The 24690-nt window shown below is 35.9% G+C and overlaps 1 non-coding gene across 1 annotated transcript; it reads left to right on the top strand.

Annotated features, from left to right (window-relative positions):
* The first annotated feature begins 23263 nt into the window (after positions 1 to 23263).
* Positions 23264 to 23402, top strand: LOC124108942 (small nucleolar RNA SNORA3/SNORA45 family). The gene has a single exon (XR_006856838.1). It is a non-coding gene; the product is annotated as a small nucleolar RNA SNORA3/SNORA45 family (small nucleolar RNA).
* Positions 23403 to 24690: the final 1288 nt, after the last annotated feature.

The following is a 24690-nucleotide window of genomic DNA, read 5'->3' as shown; positions in this document are numbered from 1 at the left end:
TCGTTGTTGTTTGACTTCATAATGGCTGCCAATCTTACTGGAGTGAGATGGTATCTTAGGGTGGTTTTGATTTGCATTTCTCTGACTGCTAGAGATGGTGAGCATTTTTTCATGTATTTGTTGATTGATTATATGTCGTCCTCTGAGAAGTGTCTGTTCAGGTCTTTGGCCCATTTGGTGATTGGGTTATTTGTTATCTTATTGTTTGATTTTTTGAGTTCTTTGTATACTCTGGATATTAGGGCTCTATCTGAAGTGTGAGGAGTAAAAATTTGTTCCCAGGATGTAGGCTCCCTATTTACCTCTCTTATTGTTTCTCTTGCTGAGAAAAAACTTTTTAGTTTGAGTAAGTCCTATTTGTTGATTCTAGTTATTAACTCTTGTGCTCTGAGTGTCCTATTAAGGAATTTGGAGCCCGACCCCACAATATGTAGATTGGAGCCAACTTTTTCTTCTATCAGGTGCAGAGTCTCTGATTTGATATCAAGCTCTTTGATCCATTTTGAGTTAACTTTTGTGCATGGCGAGACAAAGGGATTCAGTTTCATTTTGTTGCATATGGATTTCCAGTTTTCCCAGCACCATTTGTTGAAGATGCTATCCTTCCTCCATTGCATGCTTTTAGCCCCTTTATCAAATATAAGAAAGTTGTAATTTTGTGGATTGGTCTCTGTGTCCTCTATTCTGTACCATTGGTCCATCCGCCTGTTTTGGAACCAGTACCATGCTGTTTTTGTTACTATTGCTCTGTAGTAGAGTTTGAAATCTGGTATCGCTATACCTCCTGATTCACACTTCCTGGTTAGAATTGCTTTTGCTATTCTGGGTCTTTTATTTTTCCATATGAATTTCATGATTGCTTTCTCTATTTCTACAAGAAATGCCATTGGGATTTTGATTGACATTGCATTAAACCTATAGAGAACTTTTGGTAATATCGCCATTTTGATGATGTTACTTCTTCCTATCCATGAACAGAGTATATTTTTCCATCTTCTAAGATCTTCTTCTATTTCTCTCTTTAGGGTTCTGTAGTTTTCATTGTATAAATCTTTCACCTCTTTTGTTAGGTTGATTCCTAAGTATTTTATTTTTTTTTTAGGATATTGTGAATTGGGTGGTTGTCCTCATTTCCATTTCAGAAGATTTGTCGCTGATATACAGGAATGCCTTTGATTTATGCGTGTTGATTTTATATCCTGACACTTTGCTGAATTCACTTATTAGCTTTAGTAGTTTCTTTGTAGACCCTTTTGGGTCTGTTCATATAGTATCATATCATCCACAAATAGTGATAATTTAAGTTCTTCTTTTCCTATTTTTATGCCTTTAATTTCTTTTGTCTGTCTAATTGCTCTGGCTAGTATTTCGAGGACTAAATTGAATAGAAGTGGTGAGAGAGGGCATCCCTGTCTTGTTCCAGATTTAGAGGGAATTCTCCATTCAGAATGATGCTAGCCTGAGACTTAGTATATATAGTTTTTACAGTGTTGAGGTAAGTTCCTGTTATCCCTAGTTTTTCTAGTGTTTTGAACATAAAGCGATGCTGAACTTTGTCGAATTCTTTATCTGCATCTATAGAGATGATCATGTGGTTCTTATGGTTAAGTCTATTGATGTGGTGAATAACATTTATTGATTTCCGTATATTGAACCAGCCTTGCATCCCATGGATGAATCCTACTTGATCATGGTGCACAATTTTTTTGATATGCTTTTGTATTCGATTCACCAGGATTTTATTGAGGATTTTTGCATCTAAGTTCATTAGAGATATTGGTCTGTAGTTTTCTTTCTTTGAAGTGTCTTTGTCTTGTTTCGGGATCAGGGTGATGTTGGCCTCATAGAATGAATTTGGAAGAGCTCCTTCTTTTTCTATTTCTTGAAATAACTTGAAAAGTATTGGTATTAATTCTTCTTTGAAGGTTTTGTAAAACTCTGCTGTATATCCATCCGGTCCAGGGCTTTTCTTGGTTGGTAGTCTTTTGATGGCTTCTTCTATTTCCTCCTTTGTTATTGGTCTGTTTAAATTGTGTGTATCTTCCTGACTCAATCTGGGCAAATCATATGACTTAAGAAATTTATCGATATCTTCGCTATCTTCTATTTTATTGGAATATAGGGTTTCAAAATAATTTCTAATTATCTTCTGTATTTCTGCAGTGTCCATTTTGATATTGCCTTTTTCATCCCGTATGTTAGTAATTTGAGCTCTCTCTCTTCTTCTCTTCTTTAGCATGGCTAAGGGTCTGTCTATCTTATTTATTTTTTCAAAGAACCAACTTTTAGTTTTATCAATTTTTTCAATGGTTATTTTTGTTTCAATTTCGTTTATTTCTGCTCGGATTTTAATTATTTCTTGCCTTCTACTACATTTGCTGCTGTTTTTGCTCTTCCTTTTCTAGGGTTTTGAGATGAAGTGTGAGTTCATTTATTTGTTGTTTTTTTCTTTTTTTGAGGAATGAACTCCAGGAAATGAATTTCCCTCTTAAAACTGCTTTCATTGTGTCCCATAGATTCCAATATGTTGTGTCTGTATTTTCATTTATCTCCAAGAATTTTTTTATTTCCTCCTTTATGTCTTCTGTAACCCATTGATCATTCAGTAACATATTGTTTATTTTCCATGTGATGCAGGATTTTTTCTTCCTTCTTTTATCATTGATTTCCAGTTTCATTCCATTATGATCAGATAAGATGCATGGTATTATCTCCACACCTTTATATTTACTAAGAGTTGCCCTGTGGCATAGTATATGGACTATCTTTGAGAAGGATCCATGTGCTGCTGAGAAGAACGTGTATCCACTTGATGATGGTTGATATATTCTATATATGTCTGTTAAGTCTAGGTTATTGATTGTGTTATTGAATTCTATAGTTTCTTTATTCAGCTTTTGTCTGGAGGATCTATCCAATGGAGAGAGTGGTGTGTTGAAGTCACCCATAATTATTGTGTTGTGGTCTATTTGACTCTTGAACTTGAGGAGAGTTTGTTTTATGAACGTTGCAGCAACATTGTTTGGTGCATACAAATTGATAATTGTTATGTCTTGTTGGTTGATGGTTCCTTTTAACAGTATATAGTGTCCTTCTTTATCCCTTTTGATTAACTTAGGTTTGAAGTTGATTTTATTCGATATGAGTATGGCCATTCCTGCTTTCTTCCGAGGACGATGTGAGTGGTATGATTTTTCCCAACCTTTCACCTTCAGCCTGTGTATGTCTTTTCCTATCATATGAGTCTCCTGAAGGCAGCATATTGTTGGATTTGTTTTTTTAATCCAGGTTATTAGCCTATGTCTCTTGGTTGGTGAATTTAAGCCATTAACGTTTAAGGTTACTAGTGATATATGGTTTGTACTTCCCGTCATGCTTGTTTATTTATTTATTTAATATGGCTAGTTTTTCTTTTTGGTTATTATTTTTTTTTCCTTCCTTTAACTGAGTTACCACCCACTGTTAGTTTTGGGTGCTGTTTTTCATTTCCTCTTCTTGTAGTGTTTTGCTCAAAATGCCTTGCAGTGCTGGTTTTCTGGCTGTGAATTCTTTTAACTTTTGTTTATCGTGAAATATTTTAATTTCATTGTCAAATCTGAAGCTTAATTTTGCTGGCTACAGAATTCTTGGTTGGAATCCATTATTTTTCAGCGTTTGAAATACATTGTTCCAGGATCTTCTCGCTTTCAACAACTGTGATGAAAAATCAGCTGTTAACCTAATTGGTTTACCCCTGAATGTAATCTGCCTCCTTTCTCTCGTAGCTTTTAATATTCTCTCCTTGTTCTGTATGTTGGATATCTTCATAATTATGTGTCTTGGAGTTGGTCTATTATGGTTTTGAATGTTTGGGGTCCTGTAGGCTCCCAGGATTTGGCAATCCATTCCATCTTTCATATCTGGGAAGTTTTCTAGGATTATTTCATTCAATAGAGTGTTCATTCCTTTGGTTTGAAGCTCTATGCCTTCTTCTATCCCAATGACTCTCAAGTTTGTTTTTTTTCTGACATCCCATATCTCTTGGATAGATTACTCGTGAATTTTAAGCATCTTTTCTGTGTTGACTATATTCTTTTCAAGTTGATAAACTTTGTCTTCATTATCTGATGTTCTGACTTCTACTTGATCTAGTCTATTTGTAATATTCTCGTTTGAGTTTTTAATTTGGTTTATGGTTTCCTGCATTTCTAGGATTACTGTTTGATTTTTTTTTAAAATCTCTATCTCCTGGTAGAGCTCGTTCTTTGCCATTTGAATTTGCTTATTTAATTCGTTTTCAAAATATACTTTCATTATTTGGACTTGCTGTCTAATGTCTTCTCTAAGATTCCGTTCCATCTGAGTTAGGTATGCCTTGAGTTCTTTCTCTGTCCATTTTTCTGATGCCTCTAGGTTCTCCTGTGTATTTAAGTTGTCCTGCATTGTTTGTAATCCTTTTTTCCCTTGTTTTTTCATGGTGCTCAAGTTACTTTCCAACTCTGTTTGACTGCTGTGTTTCTGTTTTCTCCTTTAAATTTGTTTTGGTTTTTATAGTTCCACTATCTCTCCTTTGTGTTCGGAGACAATGTTTAGAGATGTTGGATTTAATTGTGATTTAAGGTAAATTCATTAGTTTCATTAAAGGCCTTCAGATTTTGGTGGCATATAGAGAATTGAGGTTTGGAATTAGGATTTTATGTTAAGGTCGGGCAATTTGATGGTATGGAGGTTAGTATATGTTAGCTTCTTTGGGGGGTTGCTCAAATGTAGGCGGATATTAACAAGAGAATAGACAGGATTACTTGGGGGTAGTTAAGGGCTTAGGCGGACTATAGACCTATTCGTAGTATTCATCTATTTGCATTTAGTAAGTTATATGTAATCTGGGTGTTCATGCTTAAGAGGAAAGATGGGGAAAAGGTAAGGACGCAAACCAAGAAAGAGAGAGGGAGAGAAGAAAGAAAGAGAAAAGAATAGAAAAGAAAAGAAATGATAAAAAATAATAAAATGCAGTAAAATAAAAATTACAATTGAAAAACAAAATTACAATTGAAAAAAATAATTTAAAAAAATTAAAAAATTAAAGAATTAAAAAAATGAAACAAGAAAAAAAAAGGCACTGTTAGGCTTCTATTTTCTTCACTTCCAGTAAGTGGTGCTGTGCCTTCCAGGCCAAGATTTTGCCCTCTGGCTGTAGGATACAATCCGTGTGAGGACGCTCCTTCCCACCCCCCCCCTCGTGTCTCTCAAAAACCTGTTAGCTTAGGTTTATTCCTGGCCTCTAGTCCCCTGGCTTCTCCTGCTAGCCAGGCCTTCCTCAGTGTGATGCCTCTCGGCAGTTCAAATTATACTGTGGGCCTGCAGTTTGCTGGGTGTGGAGGGTGGCTATTGGGAAATGGCACCTTATTGTTTGATTCCTTCTGCTTGCCACTCCCCCAGAGCTGGCAAGACCGGTTTTGTTTTCGCCGCTGATGGGAGGGGGAGTTGGAGGTCAGGTGCCTTTCCTTTCCCCACGCCTCTATTCAGGCTCACTCTGATAATCCCTCCCCCAGAAAGCCGGGGAGAGATTTTATGCGAATTCCCCGTTGTAAGGGAGATGGGCTGAGTAACACACACCTGTTCTATTGCTGCAATCTGTCGGAAACTGGCGATGGTGATGTCAGCTCTCCGAGATGGTGGTCGCTGGCTTCCTTGGTGGACTGTCCAGTGTGGGGGACAGAACTGGATCGCTTCCTTCCCCTGTCTCAAACCCTGAACTCAGCCCGAAGCTCAGTGAGGGCACAGCCGGCAGGACTCCACAGAATCCGTATCTGTGCATTGCTGCCCGCTTCTCAGCGCCCCGCCGTCTGTAGCCATGGGGTGGGCCGCGGATCAATCAGCTTGGATCTCCGGGCGCACAGTTCACTTGCGGTTGAGACCCAGTAACCGGTCCTTGGTGATGGAAATCCTTCCTCAAGGTTTCGGTGCACCCCAATTTTGCTGGAAATTCCTAACAAGATAGCTTTTGGTCGTTCTAACTCGTTATTCACCTGCACAGTGACGTGGTGCACGGGGGTGCTGCACTCTCTTCTCCACTATCTTCCTATTTGTCGCTACTCTTTAATTCCCAAGATGGAAACCAACCCTTTATCTACAAAACAGGTTTATTGGAAATTTTGTTGTTTATAGAATGTAAAGTCCTAAAATGATGTCTATAACACACACATTTTATTTTTGATTCATAAAAAGAAGATGGTAAAATGACTTTGTTGCACTGGCCTATATGATTAGAGAGCTCTGTTAAATTTGTGCCTGTTTGGTGGATATGTTGAACTTGATCTACTGGCAGAGAGAGAGGAGAAAGATGCAGTATGGAACTGTCACTGAAATTTTTCATTTTTACATGACAAAGGCAAGTGGTAGTATTTATAATAGTTTTATCCTCACTGAATATAGGAAATCAATCCTTAAAAGTCCAAAATCTTGGCAAGTATATAGATAGCTTGAAGCATTATTCATATTGTGAAAAATTAGAAACATCTTAGATGTCCAAAGTTAAGGACATCCACTAATGAATGCAGCAAGAGATGTTTATGAAGAATTTTAAATCATAAGAAAATGTTATGGAAAGGGCTTATTGAAAAAGTCAGAATATAGAATTTTATATGACTTAAAATTCAGACATACCTTACTGCACTTCATTTTATTTGGCTCCACTGATAATATTTTTTTTTTAACGAATTGAAGTTTTTGTGGCTGCCCTGTGCTAAGCAAATCTGTTGAGAGAATTTTTCCAAGAGCTTGTGCTCATTTTGTGTTTCTGTGTCATATAGTCAATAGCAAGATACTAACTCTTCAAGTCTGTGAAGACTGGGAAAGATATGACAGAGTTGCAGAAGAAAAATGTAAATGTAGCAGAGGTTGGTGCATGTGGTCTGAGGTAATAAGCCATCTCCAAAACATCAAAGAGCTGTTATGAAGGCAGCAGCAAGTTACCAAGATGATCTAAGATAACTGATAAAGGTGGGTGGACTGAGCAATAGATTTTCAATATAGACAAAACAGACTTGCCATCTAGGGCTTTCATAACTGAAGAGCAAAAGGTGTTGCTTGGCTTCAAAGGACTGTCCAACTCTCTTGTTAGGAACTAATGCAGCTGGTGATTTGAAGTTGAAGCCAGCACACATTTACCATTCCAAAATACAAGGGCCCTTAAGAATTATACTAAATCTATTCTGTCTGTGTTGTATAAATGGGAAAACAGAGCCTGGCTGACAGCACATCTGTTTACAACATGGCTTACTAAATATTTTAAGCCCACTGTTGAGACCTATTTCTTCATTTCAAAATACTTCTGCTCATTGACAAATATTACTGCTCTTTGAACCTGGTTAGCCAAGAACTTGGATTGAGATGAACAATGAGATTAATGTGTTTGTGCCTGCTAACATAGTATTCATCACCAGCCCATGAATCTAGGAGTAATTTCAACTTTCAAGTCTTATTATTTAAGATGTATATTTGAGGAGGCTCTCACTGCCATAGATAGCAATTCCTCTGATACATAAGGGTCAATGCAAAAACTTCTGGGAACGATTCACCATTCTAGACTCCACTAAGAAGATCTGTGGTTCATAGACAGAGGTCAAAATATCAACATTAATATGAGTTTGGAAGGAGTTGATTCTAATCCTTATAAATGCCTTTGATGAGCTTGAGAGTAAAAGAAGTAAAAGAAGTCACTACAGATGTAGAAAAAGAAGGAGAAGTAGAATTAGAAACAGAGCTTAAAGGTGTGACTAAATTGTAATCTTGTGAGAAAACTTTAACACAGGAGGAACTGCTTCTTATGGATAACCAAAGAAAGTGGCTTCTCAATGGAATCTATTTCTGGTGAAGATGCTGTGAACATTGTTGAAATGACAAGAAAATGTTTAGAATACTAGGTGAACTTAGTTAATAAAGCACTGGCAGAGTCCGAGAGGATTGAATCCAGTTTTGAAAGAAGTTCCGTGGCTAGAATGCTATCAAACAGGCTCATCAAAAAGAAAGAAGATTCAGGGAAATAAGACCCCGGATTTCTGCCTGAGGCCTGAATGAACCTGTAGGGGTACTGATGATTTCCTGAGTGTCCTGGCTGTGCGTTCATGAGAACCCATGTCCCTGACAGTTATTGGCAGGCCAGCACTGTGTCTTGGGCAGGAGAGGGATTATTCCCTCATTTATTTCTCTCTCCTTCCTCCCTCTTCAGTAATCTGGCTGGTTCTATTGTGCATGAACCAAAGGGAAGCTAATGCAGACGAATTACAGTACCTCTGTCCATCAGTCAGAGGTTATACTCTCCCTCCAAACCTCAGGGCCCATTCTCAGGAATCACAACAGCTTCCTCAATGTGTTTCCATGGCAACTGATGGTCCTTTCCTTTAAAAGTGGAAACAGAGCACTTGGCCCAGGCCTTTAATCCCAGTGACTCAGGATGCTGAGGCAGAAGGATTCCAAGTTCAAGGCCAGTGCCAACAAAGTAGACTCTTTCTCAAAATAAAAAGGGATAAGGGATGTATCTCAGTTGTGGAAGGCCCCTGGGATCCATTTCAGAACAGAAAAAAAAAATCAGTCAATGTGGTCCACTTCATTCTCTTCTTTCAAGAAATTTCCACAGACACCCTGAACTTTAGCAATCACCTGATCAGTCAACTACCATTAACATAAAGGTAAGACCCTTCAGCAGCAAAAGATTATGATTATAAAGGTTTAGATGATAGCTATGAATTTTTAGCCATCAAGTATTTTTAATTCAAGTGTATACATCTTTGGATGAAATGATATTGCATACTTCATAGACTACAGTATAACATAAAGATAACTTTTATATACACTGGAAATCAAAATATTTGTGTGACTTGCTTTAATTTTGTGGCCTGGAACTTAATTTGCAATATCTCCAAAGTAGACTTGTCATTAAATGAAAAGATAATTGTAAAAGGCAGAAATATTATAAATTGTTAATGAGATAACCTATTTTTTAATTTATTGATACACAGTACACATTTGTCTTTTATAATAAAAAATTCATAAAGCCAGTCCTTAAAAATCATAGAATGCTAAAAAATAATGTATTTTTATACATGGTACATACCCATGCAGAAAATGATTTCCTTTCTTCCTTCACTTGTTTTATTACATCATATTCTACATTATCTTCTGACAATTCCAACGCCCAGAACAAATATTCTTTTTGTTACTTTTTCTGATATGTCCAGACAGAATTCTTTGCTCTTAAAATTATGATCATATAGGGAATTAAAATTGTTTCCTGATTCTATGAGCTGTCTTTCCACTTTCTTGATAACATCCTTTGAAGCACAAAAAAATTTTAATTTTGATCCAAATTGATCTATTTTTTTTCTTAGTCTGCTTTGCTTTTGACAGGACTCAGAAGCAGATGTGAATTTGCTTTTTATATCTAGGAACGATTGCCAAATCCAAGATTATAAGGTTTATACCTTTGTTTTCTTCTAGGAATTCTGTAGTTTCAGCTCTAACACGTAGATCTTTAGTCTACTTTGCATTAATTTTGCATATGTGCACACAGGACTTTGTACAGACTTACAATTACATTTAATACTGTGTGTCATTCTTTAAAGAATTTATTCTTTACTTTCTTCCTCCAAATTTTGATCTCCTGAAATAATAAATATTGTATGGATTGATGCTAAAACTGATTATTTCTTTGAATTTGAATTTAATGCCATTTAAAAGATTAAACAATAACATGACGATGCCACCAAAATTTGCTTTGTTCACCAAAATAAATCTTTTTAAAAAGTTTTTATTGGTTCTTTTTAATTATGCATGACAGTAAAATCCATTTTCATATATTGATACAAGCATGGAATATGTATTATTCTAATTAGGACCCCGTTTCTGTGGATGTAAACAGTAGTGAGATTCACTGTGGTGTACTCATATATGTACATAGGAAATCATTCATTCCACTGTCTTTCCTTTTCTTATCCCCCCTCCTTTCCTTTCATTCCCCTTTGTCTAATCCAGTGAACTTCTATTCTCTCGCTCTTATTGTTTGTTAGCATCCACATATCAGAGAGAACATCTGATTTTTGTTTTGGGGGATTGTCTTATTTCACTTAGCATGACAGTCTCCAGATCCTTCCATTTACCAGCAAATGTCATAAAGTCATTCTTCTTTATGCCTGAGTAATACTCCTTGCATATATATGCCACATTTTCTTCATCCATTCATCTGCTGAAGGGCACCTAGCTAAGCTCCATAGCTTAGCTATTATAAGTTGTGATGCTATAAACATTCAGATGGCTGCATTACTGTAATATGATGATTTAAAATCCTTTGGCTATATACTGAGGAGTGGGATAACTGGTCAAATGGTGGTTCCATTCCTAGTTTTTTGAGGAATCTCTTTACTGCTTTCCAGAGTGTTTGCACCAATTTGCATTTCCACCAACAATGTATGAGTGTACCCTTTTCCCTGCATCCTGACCAACATTTCTTGCTACTTGTATTCTCGATTATTTCCTCTATGACTGGAGTGAAATGAAATGTCAGTGTAGTTTTAATTTGCATTTCTCCAATTGCTAGTGATGTTGAACTATTTTTTTTTACAATTTGTATTTCTTCTTCTGTAAAATGAGTGTTCAGTTCCTTTGCTCATTTATTGATTGAGTTATTTGAGTTTTCTGGGTTTTTTTTATTGGTTATTCAAAACATTACAAAACTCTTGACATATCATTTTTCATACATTCCATTCAAGTGGGTTATGAACTCCCATTTTTACCCCAAATACAGATTACAGAATCACATCAATTACACATCCACATTTTTACATAATGACATATTAGTAACTGTTGTATTCTGCTACCTTTCTTTTGGGGGGTTTTGTTTATTTTTTGGGTTTTTTTTGTTGTTGTTGTTTTGCTTTTTGTTGTTAAGTTTTTTGAGTTCTTTGTATATCCTGGAAATTAATGCCCTATCTGAGGTGCAGGTGGCAAAGATTTTCTCCCATCAAGTGTGCTGTCTCTTAAGCTTCTTCACAGCAAAATAATTCTTATTCCTTATCTGCTAGTTGTTACTTTCAATTTTAAATGTACCTTGTTGTGTGTGACCATTGCCTTGTGAAGGGGTAATACAATCTCATCTGAACTGAGATAATTTCATATGTGTATTTATGCTTTGTGTTTTATTTGTTTAATAGTTTCCTATCTTCGCATTTCTCCTTCATCCCAAGAGAAAACTCTAAACAATACAAAACAAAATAAACAAACACTAATAATTTATTTTTCATGTATTAGCAAAGGTCCTCTATTACTAGCCTACAGATTTCAGTTGAATAGAGAAGACCCAAACATTCATAAGGACACATCAGATGCAAGTTTTTTCCTTCTAGAAAAGTGAAAAATTGACTATTTTACTTGAATGTCCATCATGGTGGAACAAAGCCAGAAACTTAGGAAGCGTATTGCTCATGGTGTATAATAGAATATAGAGCTTCTCTGACACTTGTGTTATACATCATAAGAGAGACTCAAAAAGTGCTGAAAATTTGATATTAAAGAATGAGTCTTACAAGATACACTTATCAAATATTAGCTTGACATGTACGGTATTGTTTTCTGTTGATTTAATTTTATAATTATAATCCCCATTATCTCATGAAATCTCAGTCATTGGGTATCAGAAAACTCAGATAAAATACTAACCTGTCATTTATTCCTATTACTAGAAGGGAACACAATTGTAAGGTGCAGATGCCAAACCAGCTACTGGAATATAAAGACAGCTGATACAGTGGGGGCCATAATATAGAGGAAAGCAGCAAAAAGAGGCCAGAGTAAAAGTCTCTAAGCAATGATCCAACTAATAACCTACACTAGGTAAAAGAGAAAATCATTTCCTTAAGGCAAACAAAAGAGTAATAGTTTAAATGCTTAGAACTGACCAAAGCCACCATGGCTGACTGCTTTTGGAGAGTCAAGTGTTATCATTAAGGACCTGAGGGCAAGCATATCCACGAAAGAATCTAAGCAAAAAGTGCATGCAAATAAACTTTAAGAAAATGAAGCATATCTGACTTATGCTTAGTGTTTTTATTTTGAGTGACTTGCTCTGATGGGGAATATTAAGCTGCTTCTCAGTAAAAGCAGTAGAAAATATAGCTGTATATACTTTTAAATTAATAATGACACTTTCACGAAATAGAAAAATAAGTAATAAAATCATTTGCAATGCAAAATAAATCACGATCCAATTGTAGAAAACAAAATGTACATTAATGGTGCCATCAATTACATGTGTTGAATGAAATGAGCCTAGATACTCCCAGTAAACACTGTGTGCCTCAGTCTACAAAATAGAAAGAAAATGTTGAATTCAAGTTAATATGGTTCTGGGATAATTTCAGGTTGTAAAATAATTATATATAATCTACTCAAGGGCAGTAACTGTTGTTACCAAACCTGTATTGTTGCTGCTTACTAATGACACAAACTCCCATAAGAAAGGACAACGTAGAGTGAGAGACTTACTCTATTACTTTCCTTTCATTTTCTGTTAATGAAACAAAATTTAGTATGTATTCTACCATCAACTGTTTTTAAATATGTACCTTTGTAATGTTAAAAAAAACACCATTTTTTCCCAATGAAATATTACTTTAATCATGTTAAATGAGTGCAAATTATATGCCAGGTACAAATCCATCAATTTATGCTGTGATTGTCAACTGTAGCAGCAGGAAATTTAAATGAAAGCTTATTTTTTTTAAAAAATTCATTTCTTTGGGTCTCATAAGTGTTTATTCACATGCACATTGAAGAAAATTTGCATGCTCAACCTGACCTAACTAAAAAGCAGCCTCAGACTAAATCAAAGCTTTTGACAGTTATGGAGTGGCAGAGATTTTTTTTTTTTTTTTGAGAGAGAGAGAGAGAGAGATATCAACAGAGAGAGAACTTTTTAATATTTATTTTTTAGTTTTTGGTGGACACAACATTTTTATTTTATTTTTATGTGGTGCTGAGGATGGAACCCAGCACCCCGAGCATGCCAGGCGAGTGCGCTACTGCTTGAGCCACATCCCCAGCCCCATGGAGTGGCAGAGATTATTTAATTTGGAGGTATGAGTAAAGATAAAGAAACTTGCCCCCAAAAGCACTCAGTGGACTAGTAATGATAGAATTGCTTGGATTTCCTCAGTACTTTTACAGAGCAGTTTCAATTAAGGTGAAGAGTCTCAAGCTGGGGACGTTGAAGATATCAACCTAGATATCCAGCTACCCCTTGGCTTTGGCTCCTGGATGTCTAAAAGCCAATTATACCCAGGATGGTGCAAAACAAACTTGTCTTCCCCTCCAGTGCAGGTCTCTTCTATTTTTCAGTCTTGGTTGAGAACGAGGTCAGTCACTATGAGGGTTTATATATAAGATGTCTCCCCAAAGCTTATGTATGAGACAATGCAAGAATGCTCAGAGGTGATATGATTGGATTACGCAAACTGTGACCTAATCAGTGGATTAATCCACTATACGGATTGGCTGGGTGGTAACTGTAGGCCAGTAGGATGTGACTGAAGGAAGTAGGTAACTAGGGGTGTGTCTTTAGGGTGTATATTTTGCCCTTGGTAAGCAGAGTTCTTGCTCTCTCTGCTTCTTGGTTGCCATGTCTTGAGCAGCTCTCCTCTGCCATGCCCGTACACCATGATGTTCTGCCTCATCTCAGATGCAGAGCTATGAAATTGGATGACTATGGACTAAACTTCTGAAATCACTAGCCAAAATAACCTTTTTCTGCTCTAAATTGTTCTTGTCAGGTCCTTTATTCACAGCAACACAAAACTGACTAAAATAGAAATTGGTAACTGAGACACAGGGTCATTGCTGGGACTAAGTAGACCACATGGTTCAGAAGAGTTTGGAGTTGGTTTTGCATTTCTATGACCGAAATACTGACAAGAACCATGAAACTTTATTACTACCAAGATCATTTCAATTTAGAATTTCATGACTGACTTTGACACAAAGATTAGGGTAAATTCTCTTGGAATCAGGAGAGATTTTGAGGAGAATAAGTACAGTGCCCTCTCTGCCTTCACATTTGCTTTCTTCTTTGTCTTCTTCAAAAGTGTCAGAATAAAAAAAAACATACAAAATATAATCCAAAAGGCTGACAAAAAATATATATATTCTCAGAGCAACTGAAAAACAGTGACAACTTTACTGTTGGGCTACAGTTTATATTTAATGAAAGGAATAATGATAAAGATGTGCTTTTGTGAATATGGCTGGGAATCACTTGGAAGAGAGTCCTTGTTATCAAATAATTATCTAAACCAAACAAAGTAATGAAAATCCAACTACCAAACAAATGCCTTTATTTTAGTGAAAGGCCTATCTGATAAGTGAATTCTGGAATGATTCTAGAATCCACTCATCAGTCCAGGGTACAACTGGTTCTTTATGATGTCACTATCCAGAAAGTTTGCTCACTGAGCTCATTGAAAAAAACATGGCTTTGGTAAAGTCTGACTCATTTCCAAATGTCTGTTCTAGGACAAAGTCAATGATGTTTGTGCCATCACGAAAGGGTAGATCTTAATTCAAGATCAAGAATCAAAAATCATTACTGTGATGTATTTATAAGTAGGGGGGAAAAGACAGACCTCTTTTGTCCTGGAGGAATATGATAAGTCTTGATCATACCTTCCTTTGTTTTACACATAGAACATTTGGTCTTTTCACAGTCATTTATTGATCATTCTACTAGTCACTGAAAATAAAAGATGAACCCATCCTCCTCTCTATTCTGGACTAACCATTGGCTGTACTTTTGACTGATCTTATATAACATAAAAACCACTTCCTGCATTGATCTGCTCTGGGCAAGTATACATGTATTTCAGTTTCTTATCAATCTATCTGAATGTAACTAGCAGGGTTGAATTTTAACCGTTCAGTCATTGACTGAGGTAAGCACAGTAGAAGTTTCAGTTTCCCTTATCAGAGAACTCACTCTCTTCTAATGATGCTAAATTTTACCATAGGCATGGCTATTGAAAGCTTACTTTGACTTTATATTATGCTTGCATTTTGTTTTGTTTTGTTTTACATAAACTGTTGGTAAGTCTCTCCCACCTTTGTCATTAAATAATCTTCTAAAAATTCGTGAGGAAAAAAAATTTCTGAGTCCTCACCATGTATTCCTAATAAGCTTTATGTTGTTTTAGTTTGCTGAGCATGCTTGGGTTTTCATGGGTAGTTAATTGTCCCTCTCCTATGATGATTTCTCTGTGGCTACCGTGGCATTGGCAGATTTAATCAACTTGGCTTTTTTATTCAATCCAGTGACCAAATTGTAAAAACGACATGGGAGAACCCTGTCCTACACCCATTACTGATTTTTTCCCAATGGCCATCTTCAGTGACTGACATATTGCATTAATCAACATTCTTGGCATAAAATTGTTCAAATAAACATGATGCTTACATTATTAATTACTAATGTTACAGATCAATTAGTTGAACTGTAACACCAACCCATATTTTTCAATCTCACACAAAGGATGTAGTGGCTTGCTTGTACACATGGATACCTTCCATGTATTTGTAAGCTTCTCCTAGTCTGGTAAATAGTCATATCTTGTTACAAATTAGTCCACAAGAATCTGTGTCCTTTGTATCTGTATTTATTTATATTGATGGCTAGCTTCTTTGTTTAAGAACTTTGTGGGAGAGCATGGGAGGAAGAGATGAATTCTAGATAGGAAAGAGGTGTGGGAGGGAAAGGGAGGGGATTAGCAAGGGAGGGAAGGGCAGGGGATTAGCAAGGATGGTGGAATGCGATGGACATCATTATACAAAGTATGTGTACGAAGACTTGAATTTGGGTGTCAACATACTTTATATACAAACAGAGATAAAAAAATTGTGGTATGTATGTGTATTAATAATTGTAATGCAATGTGATTCTGCAACTTGTATTTGGGGTAAAAAATGGGAGTTCATAACCCACTTGAATCAAATGTATGGAAGATGATATGTCATGAGCTTTGTAATGTTTTGAACAACCAATTAAAAAAAAAAGATAAAAAAAATAATAATTGTAATGCAAAAAACCCCCACAAAGTACATGTATAAAGGCATAAATTGGCGTGAACATACTTTATATACAGAGATATGAGAAATTGTGCTCTATATGTGTAAAAAGAATTGTAATGCTTTCCACTGCTGATGTGTATTTAAAACAAATCAATAAAAGATTAAAAAAAAGAACTTTGTTGAATCATAGTCCTTTGCTGGAGACTGATATAAAATTTGGTAAAATTTAATATCAGGACTTTATCTTCTTTTGAAAAATGTTATGATGATCATGGTATATCTAAAGTCACCCAACACTCCTCTCCGTGTCAACGTATCTGCAAGCTCATTCAATATATTCTATTTTTGTGCATCTTAAGTACCTGAGACTGTCTTATTCTTATGATTTCTCAACTCCATTGGATTCTAGATCTCTCTTTGTAATGCTTTAAAAATGTATTTTGCCTATATTGCAGAACTTTCTCTTTGATTTTAAAAAAGTAAGAATAAAAAAGATGCTGAAAATACATTGGATAGTCTGGTAGCAGTACACCATCTGCCCAAATGATTGTACCCAGGCCGTGGTTGGTCTTGTTCCAATTTGTTTTATAAAGACTTATGTTTTTCCTTGTACTATAATCACAAGAATAGAAGCTGAACAATGTTTTCATGGACATTTGGTTCTATGTTTCTCTATCCAGTATATAAAATTGTGATTTAAAAAATGCAAGTTCAATAGAAAGCTCCATTTGGAACTTATTTTGTTTTCTTAGAAGCCTGATTATTTTCTGTCAATTCAGAGTAATTTGTGATTGTACTAATTTAGAATGTTGTATCCCTATTGAATATTTTCCCACTTAAGGGTTTCTCACCATTTTGTCATATCTATTTTCTCTATGAATTTTGGAAGTAAGGGGATTCTCTTTGATTACACCTAATATCTTCTTTACTACTGTAATGCCTTCTCTATGTCATTTTGCTTAGCAAATTTTAATTTTTGTTGTTTCTCTTATTTTTATCAAAGTTACACATGTATATAGTAAAAATTAAATAATATTAAATAATTTGGGATATTTATCTCATCTTCTGCCATCTCTAATCCTGCTACTGATAAACCAGCATTTTTTAGGAGTTCTAATAGTTATTCTTCTGGTAGTCATGCCCATAATTCTAAATACTATATGGGTATTTCTTGACTTACTGTATTTTTGATTCTCCTATGAAAAGCAACTAACTAGTCTAAGTGCCCTCATCAGGCTGCCTCATAGTGTTCTTAATTTTATTTGTTGTATTATGATTTTTAGTTCAGTCATTGCTTGGTTTTGTGCTATAAATAGAATTATCTATACATCGTAATTCATCAACTGCAGTTATTCTTGCAATTGAAAATATTATCACTCCAGTTTTTTATTCACATCTTCTTTACTGTCACCTTCTGAATTCTGTCAAGAATAGGTTGATCTCTACAATCACAACATGAATAAAATTTTATGTTCTATTTGCAGCCATCATTTAATATTGCTTAAATTGATTCTTGAAGCTGAATAAACAGCATTGCCATTATTACGGGCTGTGTATCTACCGTCCAATGAAGACCAACATGCCAGTCTAAAATGCCATTTTAATCTCCACATCCCCAGTGCCACATAAGCAGAACCACATAAGAACAGTGCTGTTTTAATCAAAACAGATGTACTTTTTGTATACTTACTCAATATAGCCTGAATCATAGTATATTTCATTTTTTATTTCTTTTTAAATTAATTTATTCATTTTAATGAGGTATATATGACAGCAGAATGTATTTTGATTCATTGTACACAATTGCAGCACAACTTTTTTATTTCTCTGGTCATACACAATGTAGTGTCACAATATATGTGTGTCATACATGTACCTAGGGTAATGAGGTCCACCTCATTCCACCATCTTTCCTATCCCCATAACCCCTCGCCAACTCTCCCTCTCCTTTGCCCAAAGTTCCTCCATTTTTCCCATTTACCCCGCGATGGATCAGCATCTACTTATCAGAGAGAACATTTGGCTTTGGGTTTTTTTGGAATTGACTTTGCTTAGTATGATATTCTCCAACTCCATCCATTTGACCTGCAAATGCCATAATTTTATTCTCTTTTAATGCTGACTAATATTCCATTTGTGTATATATACCACAGTGAAATCATACTCTATTTCACTTTGTTTCACAAATTAACTGTGGCTTTTTAGTATAGCTCTTTATTTTTCCTAGAACTTCTCATTTTCCAAAATGAGAGAATAAATATATGCATTCCTCTGCAAAACATGAAGAATTTCTAGCTCTTGCCAGAAACTATGGCACAAACCTGTAATCATGATCCTCAGCACCACGTATAAATAAATAAAGGTCCATCACCTACTAATAAAATATTTAAAAATTAGTCAAAAGGGCTGGGAGTGTAGCTCAGGGGTAATTCTCTATTTACTTCTTTATTAGTGGAAAATTATCCCATTCTCTTTTAAGAATTTTTTCTTAGAGTTCGTTGACTTTAGGATCTGATTTGAACCAGCTATATACACAGGCCATTCTGCTATTTGATGCACTCCTAACTCAGTTTTTACTCAACTTCTCTTGGCAGCCCTGACTGCCTACTGTGTTTGCTACATTCCTGTGGATTTGTCATGTAAATACAATCCTTAGGGAGTTTTGAATCTCACTGCTTTCACCTAGCAGTTGCACCATTTCTCTTTTTTGCTTTTTTACCTTTGTTTTCCTGGAGTATAACCTCAAGAGACTTCCTCAGAGGTGATACCTCAGAAATGAACTTCTTTATTGCTTGAAGAATTACATCATCTTTATTTTGCAATGCACAATTTAGTACCACTTTGACCAGAGATAGAATTGTAGCTTAGCTGTTTATATATCTGCGGTCAATGGAATTTGCTTTGTTTTAGGGTATTTATTTATTCTTAGTGTTATGGGATTTCACAGGGATTTGTGTATGTGTGAGATTTTAGGACTCATCTTTTTAGGCGTTCTATGGGATCCTTTTTATTTTTCCTGTATTTTTTTTAAATCAAACAATAATTTATGATTTTTCTTATCTTTCTCTTCATTGTTCTAGGTCATGCCTTTTTACTTATTATATAAGAAGATTCTCTTTGATGTAGAGCTCTATGAGTTTTGACAAAAGTATAAACAAGACAAATAGGATACAAAAATATTTATTACATTATCCCCCAAAATATATTCCCGCACCACCTCTTTGTAGTCAACTTTTTCACCTATTCTTAGTTCATAACAACCTCTGAAGTATTCCTCATCTTGTAGAATAGAATCCCTAGGAAGAGCCTTGAGTCTAACTTCTTTCTCTAAGCAAAATGCCTTTGGGATCTGCTGTGTTGTGTGTATCGCTGGTTTATTTTCTCACTGTGTTGTCTTCCACTGAATGGATATACCACAGTTTGTGCATTATTTCATCAGTTAAGAGACATTGGGTAATTTCTAGTTTAGGATAATTGTGAATAAAGCAGCTATAAACATTCATCTACAAGTTTGTGAACATAGGTTTTCACTTCATTTAGACAGATCCCTAAAGAGGAGGTTCGCTCTATATATGGTAAGCTTATGTTTGAATATATACAAATATATAAAACTACTACACTTCATCTAAAGGTTGCAAAATTTTACGTTATTTTCAACTGTGCATGGAAGTTCCCCACTTCCTTGCCAGCATTTATTTATATGGTACACTGTTTTTAATCTTAAATATTGTGTTGGTATCACATTATGATTTTAATTTTCATTTCTCTAATGACAAATAATATTGAACTTTTATTCATGGGCTAAATTACCATCTGTATGTCTTTAGTGAAGTGTCTTTTCATATATTTCACATGGTTTATAACTGGGTATTTTCTTATTATTGAGTTACAATGTGTTCATGTAATTTGGATACAGTTCCTTTGTGGAATTTGTACTAGCCAAAAATTATCTCCTTGTTTTCATTTGCTTAATAAAGTCTTTCATAGGGTGAGTTTCTTTTTTTTTTTAATTTTGATGAAGTCCAAATTTCTTTAGGGATTGTGCTTTTAGTGTCATAACTAAGATCTCATCACCTAAGTCAATGTCTTCACGGTTTTCTCCTATAGGTTCTTCTTGAAGTTTTTATAGTTTTAGGTTTTACATTGAGTTCTGTGATCCATTTGGAGATTAGAGATCATAGTGGTAATGCTAGGGAACATTTGTGTGTGTGTGTGTGTGTGTGTGTGTGTGTGTGTGTTTGCATCCAGATATATAGATGAAGTTTTTCAGTAGGACTTTTGGAGGGTCCATGCTTCTTCATATGCCATTTTATAAGGGCAATGCCATTCTTAGCCTAAGACCTATGTCCTTTTTGTTCTTCAGAGAGTACTTGGATATTCTCTTCATCAGCAGTATTTTAAAATTCATGATGAAATACCCTAGCTTGAGACTCTTTTATTCAATGCACTAGGAACTTGGTGACATCAACAGATAAGACTTGTAAACCAAACAATGTTGGCAGATGACGTGGATTCAAGGAAGCTCTGGGCCAGCATGTGCAGTGCAATAATAGGAAAAAAAAAGAAGGGAGAGAAAGCAAAGGAGATGAATGAAGAGGAATGAGAAGCCTGGCAGTTGGAATAGCTGCACCAGATGATCAGCTGCCCAGAAGGAACTTCCTGGCTTCCGCTGTAAAGAAATTGAACTATGTTCTATGGGAGAACTAGAGCAATTTGTGTCCATGTTAGTGACCCAGGGCACATCGCTGTCCATCCTGGCACTTGGCAGACAGAAGTGTAGTGGAAAATACTGTGTAGAACTCAAGCTAAAGTTTAGTTTCTCACTGGCCTAAACTCTAGTCAATATGGGCTCTACATGTAAATAATGAGAGACTCATGGGCTAGGCAAGTGTGATGGGGTAGCAGGGCAGCAGTAGGGACCAGCTGTGCTTGGTGACCACCAATTTAGAGTGAGACAGGGCAGCATGACTGTGGTTCAACTCTTGCCTCATTTATCTGCCCGTTATGGACGAGGCTGGTGGGAGGAGAGACTTTTGCTGACATTTCATATATCAACTTGTTAAATCTTGTCCATTACAATCATTTACATTTCACCACACCACTTAAATTGCCATTGTTACCCGGTTTTTATTTTGGGATTTTGCCAAAGCTAGTGTTTTTTTTCAAGGGCAAAGATTAAGAATCCTTGCAAATGAATACCCATCTTATCTTTCCATGTCTCCTGTGTCCTTATCCCTCACATCATTATCTTTGAAAAGTCATGTATGTAGTCTTTTTCTTAAGAGAAAGGAAAATTGTAATAACTGGCCCAGAGGCAAAGATATCCCCAAACCTTCATCTGTAGCAGTCTTTGAAATATACCAGCCACAATGCAGGAGAACAAGGTGGTGGAAGGAGCCAAATTAGTCGCCAAGTTGCCAATGGTACTCAGAATAATGCATTGTGGGGAGGAGGGATGGGAGAAGTTTGGCATGTTACGGACAAGTGGCATCAAATACTTCACTGTTGGACTGGGGTTGTGGCTCAGTGGTAGAGCACTTGCCTAGCACATGTGAGGCACTGGGTTTTATCCTCAGCACCACATAAAAAGAAGTAAGTAAAATAAAGATATTGTATCCAACTACAGCTGTTTGCCTGAGTACCTCTTGAGGAGGAAAAGCAGAAATGGAGCAGAGACGAGATGACCTTCCAGGATATGTGACTTCCTTTGCTTGTTAGAACATCACTTGATCTACTGTATATATGCCCCCTAGCTCTTGACCTGTGATTCTCTAATCTCAGCTTCTCTAAGGAGTCTGTGGATGGGGCTCAAAACGTCCATTGCCAGTCTAACAGGAAATAAGTACAAAAGTAAAGAGTAAGAATTTAAAAATGCATAGGAATTTGAAAATGCTGCAGTATTCAAGCACATGAATTTTGTATTTTGTGTGTTTACTGATCCTTGACAATAAATAATACATTAGGATTTTTAAAAACTAAAACTGGTCTATCAGAAATTCTGCTCAATAGACCATTATAGAAACGTAGTACATTTCTCAAGCTATTTTAAAATTTGAAATGATGATCTTTTATGTTTTCCCAAAGAGGATTTTTATGTTTAATTTTCCCATCGTCATACCACACTTAGAAAAATTTTTAAAAGACAAAAATACTCTGCCAGATTATTTCACTTCATTGTTATAGAGACCAAACCCACTCGGTTTTTCCTTAAGCTACAGCCAGCTCAAGTGTGAAGTTCAGTGAGAAATAGGCTTCCTACAATTGATGGCTTGTTTCAGTCTTATCAGGAGTGGAATGATCTTCAAAGTCCCTCTTTTATTTTTTTCTTGTTATTGTTGTTTTCCTCTTTTAATTTTTCATTTTCTATTCCCTTGCTATTTATCTTGCTATTGATTAAAAGGGCAAGTAAGTTGGCTGTTGTGCAGAACTTTATTTGAAAGGAAATGAACCCCAAGTAATGCTGCTTTCCAAACTTTTGATTTCTCACTTCTTTTGACAACGCATCAATGCTGTGATGTTGTTGCTATCATGCAGATTGTTGTTAGTGTCCCCCATCATTGGCTAAAACACCTCAGAGGCTGTCTCCATCAAAGCTAAATGCATGTTGCTCAGGGAAGCTGGGTATGTGTGTGTGTGTGGTATGTTTGTAAGCTGCAGCAAATGTGTTTGTGTATGTGACAGAAACTGTCACACCTCAACAACTTGACCCTGTTGTTCCCTAGGAGAGACAAAGAGAGCTGAGCACTGTATTGGTGAGCACAGCCAAAGGTGTTATATCGTGAAATAAAATTTTAAGAGCGGAGTTCTTGAAACATAAAATATTCACACTTCTATGTGAAATCTTTTTCTGGATGCCTGTATAGCCCCAGAATATGAGCATTGTGCTGAAGTCTAAATTTTCTAAATTTTCTGAGTTCCTTTCTATGACCAACTCATTATTCTTCACTTGGATATTATCAACTAGAAAGAAGAAAAGGAATTGGCTGGAATGTCATGAGGCTTCATTTTAATTTAATACCTTCAACTAATTGCAAACAGCATAAATCTCTGCTATTGGTTCCAGGCTTGATTGGAACCAGTAGCAGAGATTTATGCTGCTATGTTGGAGTCTCAGTGCCTGTGACTCCAACACTAAATAGTCAAGAGGCCAAGGCAGAGGCATGGAGGAATGGTAATGCTTGCTGAGACTAGAGTCACATACTGACACAGAACTTGTCCTGGTGTGCTACAGATCTCAGAGAGAATTTGCTGGTCTTGATTCACTGGTGGGAAGGAGGGGGCAGTCAGTGTCCTCACTGGTGCCCAGATCAGAAACATACCCTACCTGGGACCTTGAAAGTTAATGTTGGCATCTTTCTCGTGCCCATTAAGAAATTGGTACATGCTGTGGTGTGTTATAAATCCTTTTCCTCTAGGGTTACTACAGAGTTTTGGGGAAGGGAAAGCTCCCAAAGCAGCCTGTCATTGTGAAGCCCAAATTCTTCAGCAGAAGAGCTGAGGAGAAGATTAAGGGTATTGGGGTTCTTATGTCCTGGTGGCTTAAAGCCACATGGAGCTCTGGGGTTTCATTAAATCTTAACAAATACTTAAAAAAAAGTGTAATGCACTTTTCTTCATTTTTTAAGCATTATTTTTAACTTTTCATTTCAATTTCTTTTTAACTTATACATAAAAATTGTATGTACTTTTAGAACACCACATGATGTTTCAATACATGTATACACTGTGTAGTATTTAAAGTGTATCTACCCCATCAAACACTTATTTACTTATGGTGAAAATATTCAAAATATTTCTTAAACTACAAAAAAACCAAATGAAACCCTATCATTTGTAACAACATGGATGAAACTGAAGATGTTCATGTTCAGTGAAATTAGTCAGGAGTGGGAAGTACCATACATATTTTCCATAGGGAAAAATTCCTCTACTTATCACAGGACTAATTAAATGAAAAATCATCAAATTTCCAGTAGACTAGCAACATTTATTTAGAGACTGCCTTATATAGATCATCATGCTAGCACTGCAAAGGTGGCATCTCTATTAAATTTATTTATTCTTGCCAAAGCAAATCTTTTATAGGCATAAAATATATATAATTATGTCTTGTAGCATAGTTTGCTGTTTTGATTTATCATTCTCCCTCTACACTGCAAATTTCATAAGGCCAAAGATAAAGTCTTACATATCTATGTATCCCCCCACCCCCATACAATGTATCCCAGCTTAGTTTTCTATGTAATAGAAGCTCAAAGAGTGCTACCTAAAATGAAATATTTTTTTCTTTCTTTTTTTTAATATCTTTATTTTTATGTGATGCTGAGAATCGAACCCAGTGCTTCACGCATGTCAGGCGAGCTAAAATGAAATATTGAAGGGATAATAGATTGGTTCTCCACACTGGGTTCAGGTGGTGGATATGACCATAGTTGAGAGACTGGTTTAATTATTAATTAACTCAGTTTGTCATTCCAAAGATATTTATTTTGCCCCTGCTGTGTCAGCATTCTCTAAGATGTTAAAGCATGTAGGTACAGAAAAGGATGCAGATGGTACAGCCCTTATGAGTCTGTACTTGAGGTTAGGTCCAAGACTCCATTACCT

This window comes from Marmota monax, unplaced genomic scaffold, assembly GCF_021218885.2.
Source record: "Marmota monax isolate L192 unplaced genomic scaffold, Marmota_monax_Labrador192_F-V1.1 WCK01_AAM20220418_F8-fsc00103, whole genome shotgun sequence".
NCBI lineage: Eukaryota > Metazoa > Chordata > Mammalia > Rodentia > Sciuridae > Marmota > Marmota monax.
This window is presented reverse-complemented; position numbering and strand designations above follow the sequence as displayed.